The sequence below is a fragment of the Nymphalis io genome, chromosome 2 (assembly GCF_905147045.1).
Source record: "Nymphalis io chromosome 2, ilAglIoxx1.1, whole genome shotgun sequence".
NCBI lineage: Eukaryota > Metazoa > Arthropoda > Insecta > Lepidoptera > Nymphalidae > Nymphalis > Nymphalis io.
The window spans coordinates 6,201,894-6,226,655 of record NC_065889.1 but is presented as its reverse complement, the minus strand read 5'-3'; the positions used below and the strand labels follow the sequence as shown (position 1 = coordinate 6,226,655).

General features: G+C 32.2%; 2 protein-coding genes across 2 annotated transcripts in view; both read right to left on the bottom strand.

The window, feature by feature from the left end:
- LOC126779003 (mucin-5AC) overlaps nucleotides 1-6,008 on the bottom strand; it is a 63,062-nt gene extending 57,054 nt beyond the window's left edge. Inside the window, exon 1 of the mRNA XM_050502757.1 lies at nucleotides 5,696-6,008. The gene's annotated coding sequence lies outside the window, so the exon portion shown is untranslated. The remainder of the gene's footprint in view (nucleotides 1-5,695) is intronic.
- The window catches only part of LOC126779102 (E3 ubiquitin-protein ligase LRSAM1-like), a 152,032-nt gene that overhangs the window by 46,747 nt on the left and 80,523 nt on the right, over nucleotides 1-24,762 (bottom strand). The window lies entirely within an intron of this gene.

Genomic DNA, 24,762 nt, shown 5'->3' with positions numbered 1-24,762 from the left:
GCGGTTTATGCCGCCACAATACTCGATACTTAGGGCCAGCAAAGGCACGTAACAAGTCTTTGACCTCGAAGCCCTGTAGTAAACGCCCTTAAAACCTCTAGACGAATCAGCATTCTTGTATGCAATCTTGAAAATAAATTTAATATAATTCTCTTCATTTATTGTTATTTTATAATTTATTTATTTACAATCAAAAACAATATTTATTTAAAATAATTACACATTTTAAAGTAAGAATCGTACTAAATTGTATTTTATACAGAAAATGCGTTTAGAAAATAAGTTTCACACGATGCTCTTCACCGCATTGAAGTAGATGCGTTATAAAAACAAATAAAGCAATAATAAATGCTCGGACTTTGAACCCGCGACTTAAGGCACAGAATCGTGTGTTCAATCCAAATAGATACATTACAAATAAAAAAATACTCTGAACTAAATAACAATACAAGCTGCAAATTTTACCAGTAGTAAAGCATAAAAATCATGTAAATTTTTTTTAATTTCTTAATTCTAGAAATGTCTAAAAACCGAGTAAACTTAATATAAACTTTGAAATAACTTTTAAGGTAGTTTATCTATTATCGTACCTCACGAGACAAGTAAAAAGTAATCTTATGAACTTCTCGAGTTTTCATGTGACTGCCTCGTTGGTACATTGGTATCTAACTTACAGGGTCGCAGGTATCGAGACCTTGAGTTCTAATCCCAGTGGGCACGGAGTTATTAGGTTTTTATTTTATAGTATCAAAGTTAGCTTTAAGAGGTAGGAAGTTGACAATGATCTAAACTTATGATGATGTAAAGCAATGACGTAAAGCCTGCGCCTGAACTGGAGAGATCCAGTTGTACCAGGTAGCAGTTCCATAGAATCAACATGGTGAGGGAATAGTAAGTGCACCTATGTTTGCCGACCTGTCCACAAATATCGCAAGAAACTTTATAGTATACAAATATTAGACACTGTTGAGAATAGCCATCAGGATTTTATATCGAGTCTGTGCATTTCATATGAAAGTGCATTTCTAAGTAAATATAAAGCAGCTATACTATAGCTTCACCTATCGTTATGTTAAATAAACACAGATAGAAAATATATGCGAGCGTTATTGTCTCTGTATATCTATATACACTATCTATAGCCGCACTGCGCGGTTTAACCCGGTTTAAGCGTCACTGCTCAGCCGTAGTGGATCGTAGCGTGATATCATTGAGTTTATACCTTTTGCAATAAATGACCAATCAAACGCAAAAATATTTTTCAAATCGAAGATCCTGAGATTGGCCTGTTCAAACAAAGTGATAAATTTAATTTTATACATTAGTATAGATTATAAATTACCGACGCAAATAATCAAAAGGTTATTTCCGGGAACAAAAGGTTTAATTTTATTAGACGTATAAAAACTTTAAATAGTTTTTCCTAAAACTCTCTGCGAACATTAACCCCATATTAAGATGTTGGCGCAGAGTTTGAAATTTCACGTGCATTAATATTAACTTCACGTTCGAGACAGGTTGTTAATGTACTCTGAGAGGCTTGCGTAAGAATCGAAAACCGCATGGATGAAGGCGGATACCGTCGCGACCTCGAAAGAGACCTCTGACTCATACAGACAAAAACATCTAAGTAAGTGTTTACATTATCTTATTTACAGTTCATAGAGGTAAACTGAGGGTGAAAATAACTTTGCCTGTCAAATCAATATCACCCTAATAATATGAATACTCTACTTAAATAAGTGGGCGTAAACAATTATAGGTATTATTATCAAATGTTCCAATTTCGCTTGTGTTAATTATCGAGAAATGCTTGACACTATTTGGGAAGACCAAGATACGTCTCATCAAGTTGGGCTCGTCGAAACCACGTCGTCGACTTTTAAGTTAAGCCGCAAGATTTAATACTAATATTACAAGCACTTACGGTTTATTTAGTTATAATATCATTAAACATACTTGATGTGGAAAAAAACCTATTCGACATTCTAAATTAGTAATCTGTACAACTTTTAATTCTTATTTTTAATCTATATAACATTTATGTAAAACACCACAATATATTTTAAGTAAATTTAATATTTGAAAGAATTAAAAGCATACAATATTGAAACGATTTCTTTATTTAAAAAAGACAGACTAGCAATTTTGCCCCTTTATAATAAGTGGTTAACAAAGACTTAAGACCTTGGAATTGTAAGAAATATTAACTATTCTTCACATCGTTTAAACGTCTTTGAGCTCCTGATTACCTCACTCTTCAAACCGGACCACACAAATACAAACTAAATTCAAAGCATGTTTAGTTGTAGAATAAGTGATGAATGAGTGGTAACTAATTTACATAGTTAACGTTATGATGATAGTAAAATCAAAGCAAACGTATATTTAGTTACTATTTACTTTAGTGTTCTAAATTGGCCTTGAATCAGTGAACCTACATTTTTTTTTTACAATTAATAGGCCTGCGTTTGACCGTTGACTTGCCTGATGTTAAGCATCGACACGGTCTAGGATGTAGCACGCTTGCCTATAAGAAACCTGTTTACTCTGGATTTGAAGACACCAACATTGTACCTATTAGGAAATATATAAATACCTACATGTTTAATGATCCAGGATCTGCAGATCTTTTCTGTAAGAACAACAGAACACACATTGTTAAATATAAGGATGTGATATGCGACATTGACTATAATAATTGCAACATGATACACGCAACAAAATAACGTATTACATAGAGTATAAGTCGGTTTTCAATATCACGAATGTTATGCGAATTGAGATCTTTCTGAAATCACTGGTGCATAGTAGACGCACTCACATCAAGTACGTTCGCGAACGAATAACCGCCTATTCAATATCTAAAATGTTTAAATTTCGCTAATTATATTTTCACATACATGACCCTTAAACTTTCCACGTCTAGAATATTATATGTAATATGTATGTGTATCTTGTCGATATACTTATGTTTCACCATCATATCAGAAAAAAAGACGTCCACTGCTGAGCAAAAGCCAAAGGATTTCCACGATGACCAGCATTGCGCTACCCGCATCTAACGGCTTCTCGCGACCCTAGCAACATCGTCGGTTCACCTTGTAGGGGGCCTGCCTACGCTAAGCTTCCGACTCATGGTCGCCACCATCTGTCCCAGTGGCAGTCTGTTCTGCGAGCGATGTATATGTATTATTGCTTTAATCTTATTTTTAATCCGTAACAGTCTCTTTTGTTTTTTGAGGAGAAGGTTTGGAGCTTATTCCACCACGCTGCTCCAATGCGGGTTGGTGGAATACACATGTGGTAGAATTTCAGTGGAATAAGACACATGCAGGTTTCCTCACGATGTTTTCCTTCACCGTAAAGCACGAGTTGAATTATAATCACAAATTAAGCACATGAAAATTCTGTGGTGCTTGCCCGGGTTTGAACCCACGATCATCGGTTAAGATTCACGCGTTCTTACCACTGGGCCATCTCGGCTCTTTATTATTTAATAGTATTTTAATATTATTTTACTTTCATTTTATATCTGCCAACAACCTTTGTTTGTTACTGTATAGAGAATACAGTAAAAGACCCCATTTTGTGCGATTTTATTTTGCAATTAAGTATGAATAACTATTTATCATAATGATTAAGTGTAAATCTTATAAATTTCTCAAGACATTGTACGTTGAATCTAAAGATAATTTTCATTCCCGTAGCCTTACTCAGCTGTACCTTATAATTCTCGACGGCGCACTAGATGTCGCAAAGAATTCCATCGCGACTACGAAATGCAAATTGCCACGGCCAAGCCGGATCTAACTTGTGGACGTGTTTTATTATAGCACTATCACATGTCTTTATTTGTTGCTTTATGAAGTTAAACTATTTCATTTCTGGTTTTGTATCTTATTTTTATTCTATTTGATTTAATAATCATTAGTTTTATTTGAAGTATTCAAAATAGATTATGGGTTCAGCTTATAATGTTGTAAGGTAATTAATATATTTATCAAATATGAAAAATAACATAATATATAATGGTTAAAATCGACCCAACTTACATTTAAATATCAAAAATATATTCAAAATTAACAACGCGCCATTCCTTTGTTTAAAACTAGATATTAAATGTTATGTTGACTAAATTTCAAATGATTTCCTACTTTAGTTCAAAAATAAAAGTAAGTTACTTATTTTAAGCGATGTATTTTATTAAGCACGAACTTCAAAAGTAAATATTTATCAACTAAATAATAAACATTAACACAATTTGAAGCCAGTTTGTTTACAGAAACAGTCAGTTGATTGTTTTTACAGTTATTAACTTTAATTGGAATTATTAAATGAAATAATTATTATTATATCAAAACGAGTTCAAACGCTAGTACACGTACTAACGATACTGGGTCGTTACGAAAGATTTACGATGTGGTTTAAAAATACAAAAAAAAAATAGCTTACGTAACTGACTGAGGTTGTTGTATCCCAACCTCAAACTTTCTTATTAGTTGAAGAAAAAAAAAACGATATTTGTTTGTGGCTTTTCTTTTTAATATTCTTATTGTTGATGACGAACATTATCATTTATAAGCCGTTGATATTTCTATAGATAATGTCATCATTAGCAAAATAATTTAAATGAAAATTTAAAACAATGACAATAAAAAACTGTTTATTATAATTATCATGCAAATACAGTTAATCTTCTACTATCCGAGTATTTTCAAAGAAAAATCGTCAAAATCAAAGAGATCGATTTCAATATATTTTTATTCAAAACAGTTTATTTCATATTATGTTTCATCATTCTAATTAATTAGGTGTAATTTCTCCTCACTTATTATTTATATTTTATTTCAAATTCAATATTAAATACTCATTAAATTTTTCGCTTAAATTGAAAAAGCTATATTGATTTTTATATCCTTTGTTAAGTTGATATTTCCATTTCATATTATTTTATAAATTCAACGATTAAAAGTAAAACGAAAGCATTTGTAATTGCCATTAAAATCATTGCTGATACTAATTTTCTTCTCATTTACACTATAACGTCGATTCTCTGTATTACTTTTGATCTCAGCTTCGAATATTCTATCGGAAAGAAAAGTACGTTTTCCTTGTAAGTAATTAAGTTCGTTAAGGGTTTGAAGCGTCGTATTTGCAAGAAGTGCCTTTGCTTTATTTCCAGAGCGAAGGTATCGGCGCTCTTAAGTATCTTATTACTAAAAAAAACCGGCGTTATATTTATACCCTGCTACAGAATAGGCTTTCAAATTTTCTATGAACCCGGCTTTTTACTATGGGATATAATATAAATTTTATATCCACATTACATTCTATTAACATAATAATTATAATACATATATATAAGTGTAGATAGATACATGATTTTTTAATATATGAATAAATCCTATATTGAAAATAAATAATTTTTGATCCGCTGTTAAAGTTATAAACCATTATGTAGTAAAAAGCAATCAATAACGGCATTTAATATAAATAGAGGATTTTTCATGATTATATACGCGACGCTTAAACTTAATGTAACTTAAGCTTTCAGATATAAACATTATATTATTCGTCACTAGTCTTTAACAGTCTCAGATTAGTATAATCGTTTTGTTTATTCAGTTATGACCGATTCTAACAAAAAACAAAAGACATACTTAGTTATTTTATAAAATAAATGCGAACTTACCAAGTGTAATTGTTATAATCCAATCCGGAAAAATAAAACACAAGCACAGGCGCCCGAACACTAAGAAACAGGGTTAGGAAATTATATAAAATAAAATCACCAGGGTCAAACACGTCGCACTAAAACAATACGTGGACACCGAGCACTGAATTTAAGGATTCGTGTAAGTAATAGACGCTAGAGCGACCGCCGCTGCCAACGTTTCATAATCAATGTGCGACTGTTGTAATATTTACGTAATTTTTTTCAGTCTGTCAGATGTTCGAAACGATGTAGTGTGACGACGATCGAGTGTACCACTCTTGGTGAATGGACGCTCCGCACTGCTGCCCGTAACGGCAAAAGGTCGTTCGTTACCCACATTCTCTTTCCGCGCAAGCCTCCCTAAGTAGAAAAGAGACAACCAATGTTTAAATACAGTTTAACATGCGGTAAAGAAGGATAGAAACATCACAGCTTCGCAGAAAACCCGAATTCGAGTCTTGATAGTTTCAACTTAAGACCACGCTTCGCCTTTGTGAATTATTTGAAAGATATTTGTAATTGCATAAATATGTGAGTAAACGGATATGTTGAAAAGTCGATTGTTATAAACAATGGTTTAAAAGTGACATTGTGATCGTGCAATTCTCACAAAGCTCTTTTTCTCATTAATGAAACGAACAAAAGCCACTTGTTTGATGTTTTATTTCACTTAGTATCCAATACATATTTAATTGCCAAAGAAACTTGCAGTATCAGAGATACACTTAGATATAGTGAAACTGATCGTCATTTAAACAACATGCGATTTTTATTACATATAATATTATTATATTAAGGTCTAGATTTGGGAAATAATCGCCTGATTCTGATTGGTATTAATACTTTTTTTAGTTTCTTACAGTAAACACGGAAATTATTTAGGCAATAGGTAACTTACAAACAGCAACTAGAAATGCGAATATCAATATGAATAAATTATATACTTAGAGACCTGATTTATTAAACATGTTAAAATATATCTTTTGATTGTATATAGAAAAAATCAACATAATACGAATAAATAACACAATGTGATATTTAGATTCGAATTCAATAAAAATCTTACTTTTTGAGAATAGCGTTTCATTTATTGATCCTTATAGATCCTAGCAGGATATAATAATATTGTTTTTTTTCTACATAGTATTACTGCAGCTATAACAATATTGAATTGCTTAGCGTTAAAAACAAGTACCTCAAGCGTTAACGCTTATTTATGAACTATTAAATCAATTATTAATTGTCATTTTCAAAGCTGTTGCCAATTGCTGATTATCGTTTGCGTTAAAACAAAACAAAAGATAGAAGAATGAAAAAATTGTGTTAACCCACTTTGATCTTGGCCACTCATTGGAAGTCAGAGTTGATTCAATAAAAGAGGACAAACCAATACACAAATAAATTAAACGAATAAATATTTTCTGAGTAAATATTAATTTTTATATAGCTATTTTTGTTACAAGAATATTAAGCTATTGTTAAGTTTGTAAAGCATTTTCATTTGCTTTGAATTATGCAGTAATAAATTTAATTAATAAATTAAATTTCAACACTTTCATTTTAATATCGACGTTTCTATTAACAAAATCTTCGCTATTTTATAATCATTATGTAATCTTTAAAGTTATAAAAATATTTATATAGCATATAACACACTCTTGATGTATAATTTAATCCATGGAATTGCTAAAGTCACTCTATTAAAATTTTCTTGGTGGTAGGGCTTTGTGCAAAGTCGTCTGGGTAGGTACCACCGCAAAACAGCTGGTATTGTTGTGTTTCGGAAGGGTGATTATAATTGCAGGCACTAGGTTGGTGGCGCATTGGCTATGTAAGCAATGGTTAATACTTCTTACATTGCCAATGTCTATGGGCGCTGGTGACCACTTACCATCAGGTGGTCCAATTGGTCGTTCGCCTAAATATTCTATAAAAAAAAGTTAAGTGTTTACCATGGAAAATTCGAGACAACAGAAACGAGCTTAGACGCAGGACTAACCGCTTCACGTGCTTTTCGAGGCAGAGGAGTACACATTTCCAATTTCCAAACCGTACCATACCGAAATCTTTTTATTGGCTTGTCATGGAGTTTAAATCCAAGATCTCAGGATCAGCGGCCTTGTATCTAACCAATAGACCAACGATTTTATGACGTCATACTTACTTACTTGTACTGATAATTAATAAGGCTTAGTGCATAAAGGTCACATTATCATTATTTATTCCACGGTGAAGCAAACGACACACAAGAATATTTATAGTGTTTTAGTTTGAAAGATGAGTAAGCCAGAGTAAATAAAGCCACAAACCACTTAACATCTTCGATCCTATCTCATCCCAGATAATATATATAACATCTCATAGTGCAAATGTCTATGGGCGAAAGACAACTTTTCTATTTCCTTCCTGCAGAAAATAAGATAAGACAATATATTTTACCTACACATTTACATAGTTTCACCTGTTTTTAGTATTGTTGTGGCTTAGTTTTTTTGCATTCGTTTATAGGATAAATATCGCTTCTATAGGATATATAATAAATCCTATTAAGAGTAGTAAGTAGTAAAAGTCGAACTAAACGGTTTGACAGCTCATTTTTGGTGAGAGTAACCAAGATTTGGAACGACCAGCCTGGGTCTATTTTTCCGGATAAGTTGAACTAGTGTTAAAGGCTCCAGGCCTTTAAGAGCAGAGTGAACAGGTTTCTTTTGGATGGGCGTGTACCACCTTCGTCTTCATCTACACTTTCCATCAGGTGAGATGGAAGACAAACGCCTATTCCATTTCAACTATATAGTATTTCTTATGGGTACCTTTTAAAAATATTGTACAAAGATGAAACTATCCGTAAACATCATTATATTAATCTCTCGTTTCTTGCAAATTTTATTTTTGTGATATAAAATTTAATAAATTTAAATAATTTAAAACAGCTGTAATATTCTGTAAGGACTAACTTAATGTCTCATCCGTAAAATGTTGAAAACCGACTTATGGTGATGTACTATTTTGATGCGTGTATTCTTGAAATGTTATAAATATTATGGCCAATATCGCATGTCACTATTTGACAATTCACGATCATATTCTGCGGTGAGTTATTATTACTTACTATTTTATTCTTACAGAACCTAATACACCCTCAGTTAACTCCTTAATATAATGGAGCTGTCATTATTAAACACTTATGATACTCAAGGCAATACGAATACCCGACATTATAATTTGTTGGAAGCTTGTTTACAAAAAGGTTATATTGAACGTAAATTATTATTCCACGTATAATAAAAGTAATTATTAAATATACATGTATTTATGTATGTAATCTAATTGTGGCAGTGTATTAAATTTGCATACGTAACATCTCAGGTATACACCACATCTGAATTGGTACAATCACTATGTCTAATGAATTGATTCGATCATAATGGCAGTTAAATTAATTGTATAGCATTTGAACAATTTGTTCTGAACAAAATACAAATAGTAATAACTTTTGAACTATTAGTTAATGATGAAAGTCATTTAAGTAAAAGATTAAAAGTATATTTTTCTCACTAAATATTAATCTCAATACATATATGTCGTGGAAAAACAATATTTTTAATTAAAAGTAGCTGAATTGGCTATAGTAGTAACGGGTAAACGCGGTGACTTCTTTCGTTGTTGAAGTCACGTGGACAGAGTCGTGTTGGGGAGTGGGGTGACTGTTTATAAAAACACTTGCATCCGAGAAATGGGACTTGCGTTTGAGAAACCGACCAGTCTACACCTCCAAGGCGAAACTGTCGGTTTACCTATACTTACTATATACTTGTGTATTGTGATCTGTAACAATAAATCCTTGTTATACCTTTAAGTTATTATTGATACAATATCGTGATGGACCCCGTACCACCAAATTTAGAAGAAGACAGCTCTATCGCTCAGCCGTCGCTGCCGCCGACATCAGAAGTGGGATCTGAATCCCACTGGCGCACAATGTTCGAGATTCAGCAGAGAAATATGATGCAATTGATTGAAGCTATTCGAACACCAGTATCGTCACCAAAGATTTCTCTGCCGGAATTCAACCCAGAGCAACCAGATGCTGATCCACGTGCTTGGTGTGCTACGATTGATATCTGCGTTAATGAACGTCCACTGGAAGGTGCATCGCTCATCATAGCTCTCAGTAAGGCACTGAAGGGCAGCGCCTCGTCGTGGCTGTCACAAATCTCCCATGCGGCATATGCAAGCTGTGTGATGATGTCACTGTTGACTAGATGGAAGATTTAAGTCACGAAGAAATCGCTATGTCATATGTGCTGGCTCATATTGCCCAGTTCGATTCGCGTCTGTATCGCTTAGCATTTACAAGACAAATGACAAACGACATGTAAGAAATTACGACAAGAAGTGATGATGATTTGTGGTAACGTATTATACGATGAAAAAGATCTGGTGAGTACGTTCCAATTTGTTTAAAATCGATAGACTGTGTCTACCATGTATTGTACTTTATAAGTTTCTTAGCAACTTTAAAATTTAGCTTGTGCCTACGTTGCTATAATATCTTTATTTAGCTACTCTGCTTTAGATATTTAGTTAACATTGATCTTACGCAATAATAGCTAACTATGTGTCGTACTTTATAAGTTTCTTAGTAACTTTACAATTTAGCTTGTACCTACGTTGCGATAATTTCTTCATTTACCTACCCTGCTTTGGATTAGTATTAATTACCAGTGATCTTGTGCAATGATAACTAAGAAAATTGCCTAATAACGGTCTCATGACCGTGCCTCACGTTCCAGTAATCGATTAACGTCGTTGAAAGAATAAACCGTTCACCTCCACGAGGGAAGCTGCCGCAGACCGCGGTTTGTGATCGTGACTTTGGTGGAGCATCGGGACTCTACGGCATTATTTTCACCAAGGCGTTTCGTGAATGCTGCCACAAACCACGGTGCTGATGCGACCGATCGTATCATTAATGCGATACAACCTATCAATACTACGGTGAGATCCAACCAATTTTCCAATACCAATTTCGATCCTAGCATTAATATTTGATGCGAGGAGGTAGGTTGACTCTCCTGAAGGAACATTGAAACAAAGAAACATTAGAAGATCGTTGTTTTGAGATCGCTAAGAAACAAAAGTAACTACAAGTATGCTCATGACCGTCTTAGAAACATTCCTGAGGGTCGGGTACCGATTGATGTTTATGAGGAAGTTGATAGTGAGATAACATCAGTGATTTGTGACGGTACCAGGTTCTCGATTCGACGGTTTTAGGACTATACCAGAGTATCGTATCCGTAGCCCGTTAGAAGTCGGCATCTGCTCTTTTTAGCAGTCCGTGGGTAAGCGGTGGGCGGTAGCTCTGGGTGGTATAGTCGGGGTCTTGCTTGATAGCAAAGACCAAAGATTCGTGAGATGACTTGGTATACCATGTGGCATGGTAGTGCAGATAGCTATAGACCGCGAATGAGATACCTGGGGTTTGAATTAATTAAATTCAGTTTGGTGATTGAAGTGAATCTTTATAAAACATCAATGCTACTTGACCTCAAGGCTATTTAATGTGATACATTAAGTCTAAATTAGTTCTGTTAGTAAAGTAGGATGTACAACTAGCTTTAAATTGTTCTGTTCATCGTGTAACTGGAGCTAGTCCACTCGAACTTATGATAGGGCGTGTACGGATGATACGGAACCGGATATAGACATTAACAAAACAAGAGAGTAAGCGGCTAGGAACATAGAAAAGAGTGCGAGTTACGACAAAATTAGATTTGATAAAAATAAGGCTAAAATTGTAAAGTTTGACATTGGTGACTTGGTCTTAATTCAAAACGAAGAGAGAAATCAAACTAAGCTAGATCCTAAATACAAAGGACCGTTTAAAGTTGTGGAATTGCTTGAAGGTGATCGCTATCTGTTAAAACAGTTGTCTGGTAATAGAACCTATAAATATGCTCACGATCGTTTACGAAAGATTCCTCATACTGATATACCGGCTGAGTTAGATTTGTTTAATGTGGATGATGGTGATGCGGGAACCGCCACCAGTAAATAGAGCACATACCATGGCTATTTGGTCGCACTGCACGCACTAGTCTGTAGTCGTAACTGCAACTCGCTCGGGTTGTTCAGGGCGCGATGGGCAGCTAGTGGTGTGGCGGGGACCCGGGTCTCATAGGAGACTATTGTTGTGTCGGTCATGTATTGACCTGGGACTCGTAGAGTCTAGATGAAGAGTTGGTCGTATCACATGAGGTGATGACGATATGGGTGGCAATAGTAGTTGCCACTAGCTGCTGAGTCAGCCGGGCCATGAGCGTTGTATGTGATCTTACTGTATCAATAAAACTTTATTTTTTTTAATGACAGTTAGAGGAACCTTTCGTTGGTATTTTTTTTTTTGTGGTGAATAAACAATGTAATATCACGTTACGGTCAGGTTGGCCGAGATTTTAAAAATGCTTCAAATTTGATAGTCTTGTTACAGATAAACACGAGGGCGTGTAACTCGTCAGGCTGGCCGTGTCGTGGAAAAACAATATTTTTAATTAAAAGTAGCTGAATTGACTATAGTAGTAACGGGTAAACGCGGTGACTTCTTTCGTTGTTGAAGTCACGTGGACAGAGTCGTGTTGGGGAGTGGGGTGACTGTTTATAAAAACACTTGCATCCGAGAAATGGGACTTGCGTTTGAGAAACCGACCAGTCTACACCTCCAAGGCGAAACTGTCGGTTTACCTATACTTACTATATACTTGTGTATTGTGATCTGTAACAATAAATCCTTGTTATACATACATTAAGTTATTATTGATACAATATCGTGATGGACCCCGTACCACCAAATTTAGAAGAAGACAGCTCAGCCGTCGCTGCCGCCGACATATATTTATCGCATATTCTATACACAGTCTATTTCCTCATTAAGGTTTTAGCTTGATTTGTATTTTTTTGTCTTGTTATAACGAATATATGTGATTACTTTTCACTATTATTTTACGCAAAATCTATTTATAATTATTGTTTTACCAATACAAAGTTTGCTAGTTTATAATATTTCCACCTCCTATTCTTTGTACAAGTTAAACTGTTAACCGGAGAGAGTACTGTCTTTTTATCTTATTGTATCTTTGTATAATTTGTGCATGAACTTTATCTTGATATGCTAAAAGTACATATTTTTAAACGGGATTTTGATTGGATAAAATTATTTTTAGTATACAATACAGCACTTAACGAGGATTGCCTTCATAACGTCTCTATATATTATAGCTTAGGTTATGAGTTCAAGGCTAGGCAGTCAGGTTTTCTTAAACACAGTATATAAATAATATATATACGAATATCTATGTCATAGTAATTGTCGTATATCTATGTATGTCATTGTGTTTGTTTAATAAAAACATAATCAATTCATGTTCGTTCTAATGTCATATTTCAAATTAACATGTTGACCTTTACCGTAAACATTAACAAGCACACAAATAAGATCCTTTATTGACTCTTAACCGTACAAACTAACTTCGATATAAATATTATACGATCAACAGCTACGTTTCAACTGCTGACGTCACCTTAGAAAAAATAATATAACTTGTTCTGATATTACATACCAGAAATAGCCGGAAAGTAATAAATATGATGGTACGTTTTCAATATGTCGCATATTTACATCATCCAAAAACGTATATGACCATACCATGTTTAAATGAATAAGTGTGCTACAAAGAATAATAATTTGAGCGGGTCGATTGGATGAAATTATTAATAAAGGCGGTACTGCGACCCTTTTTCAAAAATTAACATTTAGCAAAATCTATCAATTATATTAGAAAACGAGGACCTGCGAAGGCTCTATATCTTAAAATTTAAACTGTAATTTGATAGTTAATATGTAGTCGAAATGGCCCAGTGGCTAGAACAATTCAAATTTTCATTTTTTAATGTTCAAATCGGACAAGCATCACTGAGTCTTCGTGTGCTTAATTTGTGTGTTTAATTGATTTACCTCATGTTCTGTGAAGTCGAAGAACGTCAGCGAAGGAAAAATCGCGACGTAAACCTGCATTTGTGCGGTTAAGTTCTGCCATATATGTATCTACCAATCTGTTTACTTTTTGATACTAGTTAATCAATTATTTTCATCAGTATATACGTTTGGTTCATAAATATTATAGTTACATTATATAGCTCGTGCCTGTATATGCTAGGCTCTATATCAGTAGGCGTCTGCCTAATATATTTTTATAACAATATCATGACATATATATCACGATTAATATTTTTAATTCATGATCTATACAGTCTTTACCTTAGGATGAGGTAAAGCAAGACCCTGAAATAATATAAAAATAAGTCCCGTTTTTTTCAACATCCCAAGTTTTTGGGAAATTGTCGAACTGAATGAACTCATAACGAGGACACTAGTGGATTCTAATGATATCTCGGTCAACAAGGAATGTTATTATTTCAATAAATAAAATAAAAAACGAATCTAAATATATATAGAATATAGGATTAGAAATCGACTGAGTTGAAATCGTTGGCATTAATTATTAATTAATATTGTTGTTATGTATACTCAAAATTCAATATTAAATTAAAACATCACTTGAAACCCGCCTGATTACGAAAAGATAAAATTAAGGTTTATACTTCAAGACTATATTTTTAATTAGTAACACGTGAGGTCGGATTTTTTTTTATTATGGGCTTGACTTGACTGTATTTTACCTAAATACCTTTTTTAGGATACTTTAATGAATAAAAAATATATAAAGCATTGATAAATCAAGTGATTTTATATTCTATTATATTACTATTTCAGAAATCGTTTTAAAAGAGGAACAGTTATTGAAATATAATACTTACAGGGAATTCGAAATCACATCGCCTCCGGCGTGAAATAATTGCGTCAGCTAAAAATACATATAATATAATTCTATTCGCAGAGAACGAGGGAAAAAATCGGAGCTGTTTCTAGGTATTAAAGATGTAATAGTTTTTTTTATTAGAATCAATTACATACTTTTGTTTTATTTCTAGTTTTGTTACCTGTAAGTATTTAATTAGTAAGCGAATAATGTCTTAACAAGTTTATTTCTTAAATATAAATGTATGCATTTTATCAGCTACTTTTAAAGTTAAAGAAAATGTTTTTGAACAGTATTAGAAGTCCGTCTAAAATATTTATACTTTAAAAAATTTACAAATACTGTATAGGTATTGAGCTTTTTTAAAATTATAATTAGTTATTTTTAAGCTGTTATCGATCACCTTTGATGTTTTAAACAGATAATAAGTTCTTTCATGTTCAAGAATATTTATTATGTTATTGCAGCAATGTGTAAAAAAAAACTTTACATATGAAGTTGATATTTATATACACAACAAAGTAAAAAACTAAGTAAGTATAAAAGTGTTAATGTTAAAATGAGATTTTAAATAAAATTTACATTGAAAACATTTTTAAAAATAACAAATGAATTTAGCAGAAAACGTTTGTTTTGTATTTGGATGAAACGAGTGCTCTTGTTAAATGTTAATTTGAACAATGTATAATTTTATTGATTAACCTAACAAAGAGTGAGCATGTCATTCAATAAAATTTAGTAACAAATATCCAAAGATTTGTAATAGAATAATATTTTATTAATATTTACCTGCGTTAAAAGTGTGATTATTTTTTTGTAATTTTATATTATTTTAACATCACGAAAATTTTATTAAAGTAGATTTAGATGGCAAACATTGTTATTTATAATATGCGTTAGGATAAATGGAAAAATATTCTTCATACATTCCGATAAATTGAATTAAATGTAAGCTTATCAGATAGAAACCGATATGGCCTAGTGTTTAAAATATGTCGAAAATTGCGAATTCAGATCTGACTAGTCATTGAATTTTCATGTGCTTAATTTGTGTTTACACATAGTTTATAAATATATGTTATAGCAATATATATAACTAAAATTTACTAATATCTGTAAAAAAACAAATAAGCGGATTTATACGTATATAATCTTATATTATAATACATTCCAAGTAAATCTAGGTTAATTTTCGCAATGTTTACACTTAATTAAACCAAATTAATGAGGATTATGTGCTCTAACTGGAAATAATACTTATTTATATAATATTATCAATAGTTACGATTCCTTTGTCAAATGGTTGTCGTAACAGATGGCTCTTTTAGGACTCAATACGACCGCTTTTTGTATTATTTTAATATTTTTCATTATTTTAATACCAGCTAATCGTACCGGCTTCGCACGAGTAGATATTTAGGAAAATGTATTTTGGATAAGATTTACGTAAAACCCGTTATTATTGAGCGTCTACGTCGGGGAAGGAGTAACTGTGACAAATTTCAAGTCAATCGGACGGATAGCTTAGAAGATCTCGTGATGAGTGGTATTAATATATATATATATATGGATATGCCGCATTCATTCTATGTATTCTATTTAATTTAAAAAATATTTTTTGTTTTGTGACGAAACATCGAACAGCCCTGCACGTGTCGGATGAAATTGTGACACACACGTGTATTACACGTGTCTACGTGGTTTGGGCATTCTCCCTAAAAGTAGAGAAGGCCTTAGCCCAGCAGCGGGATACAGGATATTAAAAAACAATTTTTAAGTATAAATAAATATATTTAGTATCAAAAATGTATTAAAAACTTTTATAGTTGTCAATAACAAAATTTTATACGATTTAGGAGCTCGTTATAACTTCTCAGTGATATTGTTTTGTATTTATTTCTGTTTGAAAAATATACAGACTATATATATTTCTAGAAACACTAATGGCTACACAATTAAAGATACTAGACAGAGATATATAAAGCATTAATTAAGCTTGGCTTGTATCGACTCCTACGCAAAATTTCAATCTTATTACTTCGCGTTGCCTCATTAGTGTTTTCTAAAGTGTTTCGTGGGTTGGTTGGAAACGTTAACGAAGGGTTGGCATTTTAAGGGATTTAGAATTTAGTTAATTAGAAATGTTATGAAGCATAAAAAACGGAATTCATTAAATACATTTAAATTTAACTCTTTTTGTAGTTTAAATGTAAAACGTTTAATTATATAGGTATAAATGTTTTATAACATTCTCGTTATATTATTCGAAATATTTATTTTAATCTAGGGCTTTAATAACAATGAACAAATTAAAGTATATAGAAGCCACTGTACTGTACTGGAGCTAGGCCACGTCGCCAAGAATGCTAGCAGCATTTTCCCGTTAAATCGCAAATCCAATACTCTGTAAACCAGCCCTCCTCACCAGTGGAGGCAATAAGACGGGGTGTTATGTTTTAGGAAAGTTTTTGCACTATTACTCCCAGGCCCAAATGTTTCAACTGCAAACGGAGCAGAGATATAATTGGGAATTAGAGACGAATATTTGCACCATTTGCTCGCTTCAATATTAGCCTCTGCGGCTCCGACATTTAAGGGTGTTTTATGGGTCTTTTAGATTATTGATACTAATTATTTTTACAAATAACCTAGGGCCGCTATTAGGAGTTTTTTGGAAAACTTCTCGTTTTCATAATGATAAAAGCTTTTAGCGCTTACTATGATTTCTTGATAGAGAGCCGAGATGGCCCAGTGGTAAGAACGCATGAATCTTAACCGATGATCGTGGGTTCAAACCCGGGAAAGCACCACTTTTATGTGCTTAACTTGTGATTATAATTCATCTCGTGCTTTACAATGAAGGAAAATATCGTGAGGAAACCTGCATGTATCTAATTTCAATGAAATTCTGCCACATGAGTACTCTACAAACCAGCATTGGAGCAGCGTGGTGGAATAAGCTTCAAAGCTTCTACTCAAAAAGAGGAGAGGAGGTCTTTAGCCCAACAGTGGGACATTCTGGGACAGGCTGTTACGGTTACGGTTTACAGTATCATTTCTTTCTGTGAAAAACACACATTTTTTATCTCAAGTCAACCATACTTCAAACATATATTTGTTTTTTTAAATCAGGCGCTGCGGCGTAGTTGAGACGAGATATCTCCGAAAAAAAAAACATATACAGTAGCTACAAGAACTTTTCCTATTATAGTTTCCAGAATAATTAGTAAAATATGTACAATACGATATAACAAAATATTTTTGATCCCTTAAACAAATTTCCAAAATCCGACTGAGTATTTTAAGACTTCCCCCGCCCGATGACACCACGTCGCCGTCAAAGCCACTTGGGCCAAAAGCAAATATCAATTTAAAAAAAAAACTGCCGGTTGTTGTTTTTATAAAAAGCTTAGAAATGAGATCGCGTACCGAGAGAGGCGTAAAGGACGCGCGGCCGAGATCTTGCTGTTATTAGGCACGCTCTTATATGGCGACAGGAGCAATGTGTCAACACATGTGACTTCCCATAATGGCGATGTCGCGTCCGTAAATAAATTTTGATTTTGATAGTTTCATTCGATTTTTAGCTTTAGCTTTAGCTTTTTTTCCACTTAGTTTTGTGTCCGTGCTATTTTGCGAATTTTTTTCGTTTTGTTCACTCCTTCGTTAATAATCCGTTTCTAATACATTATACTCATATACATATACATTACGCTTTTCCTCCACATGAAGTGGGGGGCATATACATATATCTATTCTATTAACATCAAATGTTATTCTTATCATTATTTTGCGTCATTGTGTTGACGTCAATCTATAGACCCCTCGCGGCATAACATTATAGAGCACCGCATCCAGTGAACGTCTCGAAAACCACGATATCTCTCAACCAGTGTTCGTCTATGTTCCATTACTAGATTATTTGTTATATTATTATTTTTGATATATTATTGTTATTTTCCTAGACTAATAAATATGAAAACTAGAATTTTGCAAATTAATTCAATCGTTTAAAATGTTCAATAACATTTAATAAAAAATCCATGGTGTGTTATAATGTTATGATGTGTTTTCAAAAATCCGGTCCCAGACTTTAACATTGTTTCTCTCGTATTTTGTATTGTTCTAAACGTCATCGTGTTATCTTAGTGTAAACTTTTATTTATAATAATAATTAAATAATTTATCTGAATTTATCTATTTCCTTTGATATGTTATATCAATACTTGTACTATTATAAAACTAAAAAAAAACCATGTCGAAACCATGACGAAAACCTAAATACAATATTTATTTATTTATTTTTATTTATTTATTTTATTTTTTTTTATTTGATTTTTTTTTTATTTTTTTTTTATAGAATAGGAAGGTGGACGAGCATATGGGCCACCTGATGGTAAGTGGTCACCAAACGCCCTTAGACATTTTCATTGTAAGAAATGTCAACCATCGCTTATAGCCAATGCGCCACCAACCTTGGGAACTAAGATATTATGTCCCTTGTGCCTGTAATTACACTGGCTCACTCACCCTTCAAACCGGAACACAACAATATCAAGTATTGCTGTTTTGCGATAGAATATCTGATGAGTGGGTGGTACCTACCCGGACGAGCTTGCACAAAGCCCTACCACCGGTATATCCAATATCCTAATATCCTAATTTATATTTTAGTATATCTAGAGTATATTTTTATTCTGCAATAAGAAAAACGTATTCTCTTCAAGTATTTACATTGGATCGGAATTCGGATGTTTTGATGTTTCGGAATTGGGGTGATGTTTGATTTAAACTTGATAAACACAAAAAAAACATTTGTTTTAAAACATTACATATTTATTGATAATACAAACTGCATTTTTTCTAGCAAATTAATATTTAAATGATTAATGAATACTATTATATATATTAGTAACTAATTGCTCCACACGATTTCACCCACGTTAAAAATCGTAACTTGATATCATATATATAGTAATAACTACTAAATCTACTAAATCCTACTAAATCCATATACATAACCTCTATACCCGAAGATTCAGTGCGTTTTGAAGAAGGTTTTAGTATATAATACTATGATATAAATAGCTGCGCTTCGCAGTTTCACCCATTTTAAATTTAGACTATTGACGTGATAAGCGTGAATGTTATGTGCTCATAGTTTATAACGTATCTTAATAAATTGGCTATCTAACGCAAAATGATTTGTCAAATCAAAAGATGTAGGTATTGACATAACAAACAAAACAAACTTTATATATTATAAATATATAAAGTTAATAAAATAGTATAGAATATAGACAGATCATTACCGTCCTTTACTAGTTTATCACACACTCTCCTAAAATAATTCAACTTTGTTAATTTGCACTCATTACGAACAATCATCATTATGTTATTAAATTGCTATCTTAATTTATCAATCAAATAATTTTAGACGTGTATTCGAATTTCAGCGTGCATTGATTGCAGCTGGAACGAATGAAATAACCATAATCGCAATTCTCTGGAAATGACAATGTATAGCTTTAAGCGAGGAAATGACGACGGCGACCCAATCACGATTTCGATTTAGGTCGATTTAGTGAACGCAGGTCAATCAATTGTTGAATGATCGTAAGCAGAACAAAGCAGTGTTAATCTGTAAGACCTAACGTCGTATCTCACTTGTTAAATATTAATAACCAATTTATGGTGAAACGTTATATTGATATGTGTATTCTTTAAATATTATCATTATTATTATTATTATTATAGTCTCTTTCACATATCAATTTATGTTGCTTCACGATCGTGATCTGTGGTAATATGAGTTTTGCTATGAGTTTGTTATAAAAGAATAGCTCTACTCGATATAATACGTACTTACTACTTTACTACGGGTCAGTATATAGGTAAGCACGTGTCAAAATATCAACCTGATGATGCTTATACTAAGCTTAAGAAGAATAAACTTAAAACCGATTAAGAACATGGAACCTATATTCTTCGCTTAAGAATTTTTCTATTCAGTAAAACATCATGGCAATTTTTTTTTTATTTTTATAATCGAAATTAAATAACAAATTTACCACTTCTAATTAAAAGGCCTGCATCATTATTTCTCTAAGCGCTGTTAAAATTCCAAAACAATAAATTAAAATTAAATATTCATTTAATCACATTCTGTTTCCACTCATTTCATAATATTACTTTATAAAAATAGTTGGCAAATAAACTGCTTTTAATTCATACATATTTCGTAACCAAGAATTTTTACTGAGTTTTCTCATTATTGCTTATAAATTATTCAAAATATGAAGCTGACATTCAATTCTGTTACATACTCATTTGTATTTTAATACAGATTTATATAATTCTATTATATTTTTTTGTGGTTTAAATTTAGGATATTACGTTAGCCATTTATAAAATGTTTACATTTCGTTATTATACTAACAGATGTTATAATATATATATAAAATCTATTATTACTAACTTTAATTTTTTGTAAACAATTATCAATACGGTTCACGCGTCAACTATTGGCCGTTTTTAGTATATACATATCTTCACTTTACTCCGCTTAGTGATGACTGAACCTTGAAAAGGTAAGCTGATATGAGCCCTACCCAACACACACACACATACACACATACAAATGCCAATAACAAGGGTACAAAGCCAAACTTAACCAAATGAACAATGCGTGAACGCATAAATACGACAAAAAAACCATAAATGTTTAGTCCGTAATCCGTAACAGCCTGTGAATGTCCCACTGCTGGGCTAAAAGCTTCCTCTTCCTTTTTTAACCGTAAAGCACGAGATGAATTTTAATCACAAATTAACCACATGAACATTCAGTGGTGCTTGCCCGGGTTTAAACCCACGATCATCGGTTAAGATTCACGCGTTCTTACCACTGGGCCATCTCGGCTCTTATATTAATATAAGATATTATAATTGTTTTATATTTAAGCAAAATAATTAACCAAGATTAATTAGTGAAAATTGTTTGTCAAAATAAATTTCTAAATTTTAATGATAGGAACACGATACACTTTGAGTTTCATCATTAACTTTTTTAACAGTAAATAAAAATTTAAGTTAATGTTAATTAAATTTTTATTTCTCTTGCATAACAAAGTGTTATAATTAAATTAACAAATATTCAAGAAAAAATGAGCAACGGAGTTTTATATATTATAAGAAATAACTTTTTCCTCATACCCTACCGTGCGCATATTATGAAAAAATGACTTGTCGCGTGAAAACAGAGTAAAAATAATTTTCGTGAAAACAATTGTGAAAGTAATGGTGACATTTACTTCCGGTTATAACTCTTCAAAATAATAATAATAAATATCGAGATAAAAAAGCCCTTATTAAAGATTTTATCTATGTACTGGAACAAATAAAAATTATCTACTAAATTTTATTGTCACCAGCATCGAGAATGTGCAAAATATCACAATCATTTGGGTGTCACTCGTTTAAAAATCAGTCATAGAATCGGCCTGCACTAAACAACATAGTAATTATGTTGTTTAGTGCATGTAACACAAACTAACAGAATAGAAACTTTCGTATTACAGTAGGTACAATTGATTTTAACTTTCCCAATTAATCAATTATCTTTTTATGGTAAATATTCATTACACAAAGCATTACTCGATTGTAGTATAAATAACAAAAAAGGAAGGCAAATAGTGTTTATTGATTTTTAGGCATAAATAAATTGAGTTGTATTTTAATAATATATCAGTGTTTTTTAATTGGTCCGAGAGTTATACATAATCTTGTTTTGTTTACTGATTTTCTTGACGGTTTTTCTTTTTAGAAACTACGAGCCAAGCCAACCGAGCCAAGGGTTAAAATTTATTACAATCTATTAAAAAGAAGGCTACAAAAGTGTTAGTAAAAATCTATTCGAATAAGGTATATTTAAATTATTTACTGGCATTATGCCAATAAAATATCATCTGTGCTATATCATTAGCATAATAAAAAACTAAAGAGTATAAAATTTTAACATATTATATACTGGGTTACTAGGCATAAATATATCTACTATAGACTAACATTTAGTTTCTGACACGTTGATCAAACTAATTTTCCCATAATCTAAATGATCATTGGTTGGTTGCAGTCGATGACGCAATAAGCGAGCCATGAGCGTTTAATTAAAGCCAAAGTTAATCTGACTTTAATCTGGAGTTTAGATCTTCATCTGAAGAGTTTAGATTTATGACGATAACTTTAAAAATAATATTACTAATAGGTTCGTATCACAAGATCACATTTCTACATAAAAAAAATCAAGCCAAAATAGGGAAGTAGTTAACCTTTGACGTCTATAAAGTTTTTATGGGTTCTCGGTCAGCGCTTCCAACATTTCGGTTTCCAATCAACATTTGGCTTTGATCTTCAATGTAACCTAACTAAAAATAATAAGATTTTTTTAAAACATTTTTAATCAAAAAACCAGTAAATACAACGTAAGGCAAGAAAGTGTATTTGCTTTTAAAATACATCAGGATTTTTAATCATCGTTTGTTCATAACAATCTTTTTATCAACTAGTAATTTAATTTGAATACGTTTAATATTTGTCTTAATCTTTTTATATCAGTGAACTTTCTATCCAATTTTAAGACCAAAATTTGGGTGACTTACCATGATGTGAATTTACCATCCCATCGTATTATAAGAGCTAAGAGAGACCTGTGCTACACTACACATACACTCTCAGTTTCGTAGTCAGAGCCATAGTCACTGTAACCTCATAAGAGTAAGTAATTTCAGGTGAACTGTGATGAAAAATAATAATAGGTTACAACATGTTTTTTTTTGTTACCACGGTTACACCCGGTTTATCTGTGACAAAAAGAGTTTGGTGCACTGCACGTTTCGTAGAACATGATAGTTAAATGCTATGAAAATTTTAGCCTGTAGAATTATTTGAATTATAATATTAAATGATATTACAATAAGGCAAATTAATTAAATAAATCGAATTCTTAATAACATTGGTTTACTATTAACGACGTAATATTAATTAATCATATTGTCATGTTATGTAGGATTCTTACGCAATAGTGCTTCTATGATGGGTCTGTTCAGCCCGGTTTGCAGAGGTTACCGAGGGATCGCTCCCGTGATGAGCTCTACTCTTGTGGAGCTCGGTGGAGCTCTCCTCAGGGAGGCAGAACAGTGATTTTACACTTAGAATACTAGAATTCTGACATTAACTAAGAAATTAAAACAAGGGTTGAGTAGATTAGAACATATATTTATTTAAAAAATTATAATAATAATAAAATAACTTTATTCACCAAAAAGGCAAAAAGACAAAATCATACCTTGATTTTGTCTCAAAGCCATAAAAAAAGAGTTAACAATGTGATTTAGACTAATTTATTTTCCTACACAGTCAATATGATAGCGGAATGTAATTAGTAATAAATTATTTTACAACAATATGCTTATAAGGGTGTTACGTCGTTGTCAAAAATTTATGAGCGAAACTTCCATTTACACATATTATGACCTAAAATTTATGAGTCATTGTTAAACTTTGCTTCGGTTAATAGTAACATTAAGCCGCAACTAATTGCTCAGTTTACAATTTGAATATTCTAAACCTAAACGAAATTATATAATTAAGCATATTTATTCGTAAATTGCATTTTTTCCTAAAAATATTGTATTTTTTAAAGTTAATACTAAAAACTAAAGTTTGGCATGTGATTGAGGAATGAAATGAAAAAAATGTTTTAATCTGATTGTATTGTAAACAAATAATTAAATATCGTCATCATTTTCATATTATTGTAATTACGATGATGATGGTCGCCTGGCCGATTTGGGTCAAGAGGATTTTGTCAACGAAGAATAAGAACTACCCAGTGGCTATTATATTTCTCAAGTATGTAGACAGGGTTCAGGTGCAGGGCCAAAGGCTTTACTTGCTTTCCGAGGCAGACGAATATAAACGTCCAACGTCTGCGCCTCGGGCTGGTAATAAAATTACCGATAAACCAGTATTTCTATTATTCTGACCTGAGGTTTGAATCCAAGGCGTCAAAAACAAGAGCCGTAAAAGCTATCCACTATACAGTTATTAATAATAAATACAACATGCAAACATTTAAAAAAACACGCAAAGTCACCAATTAAA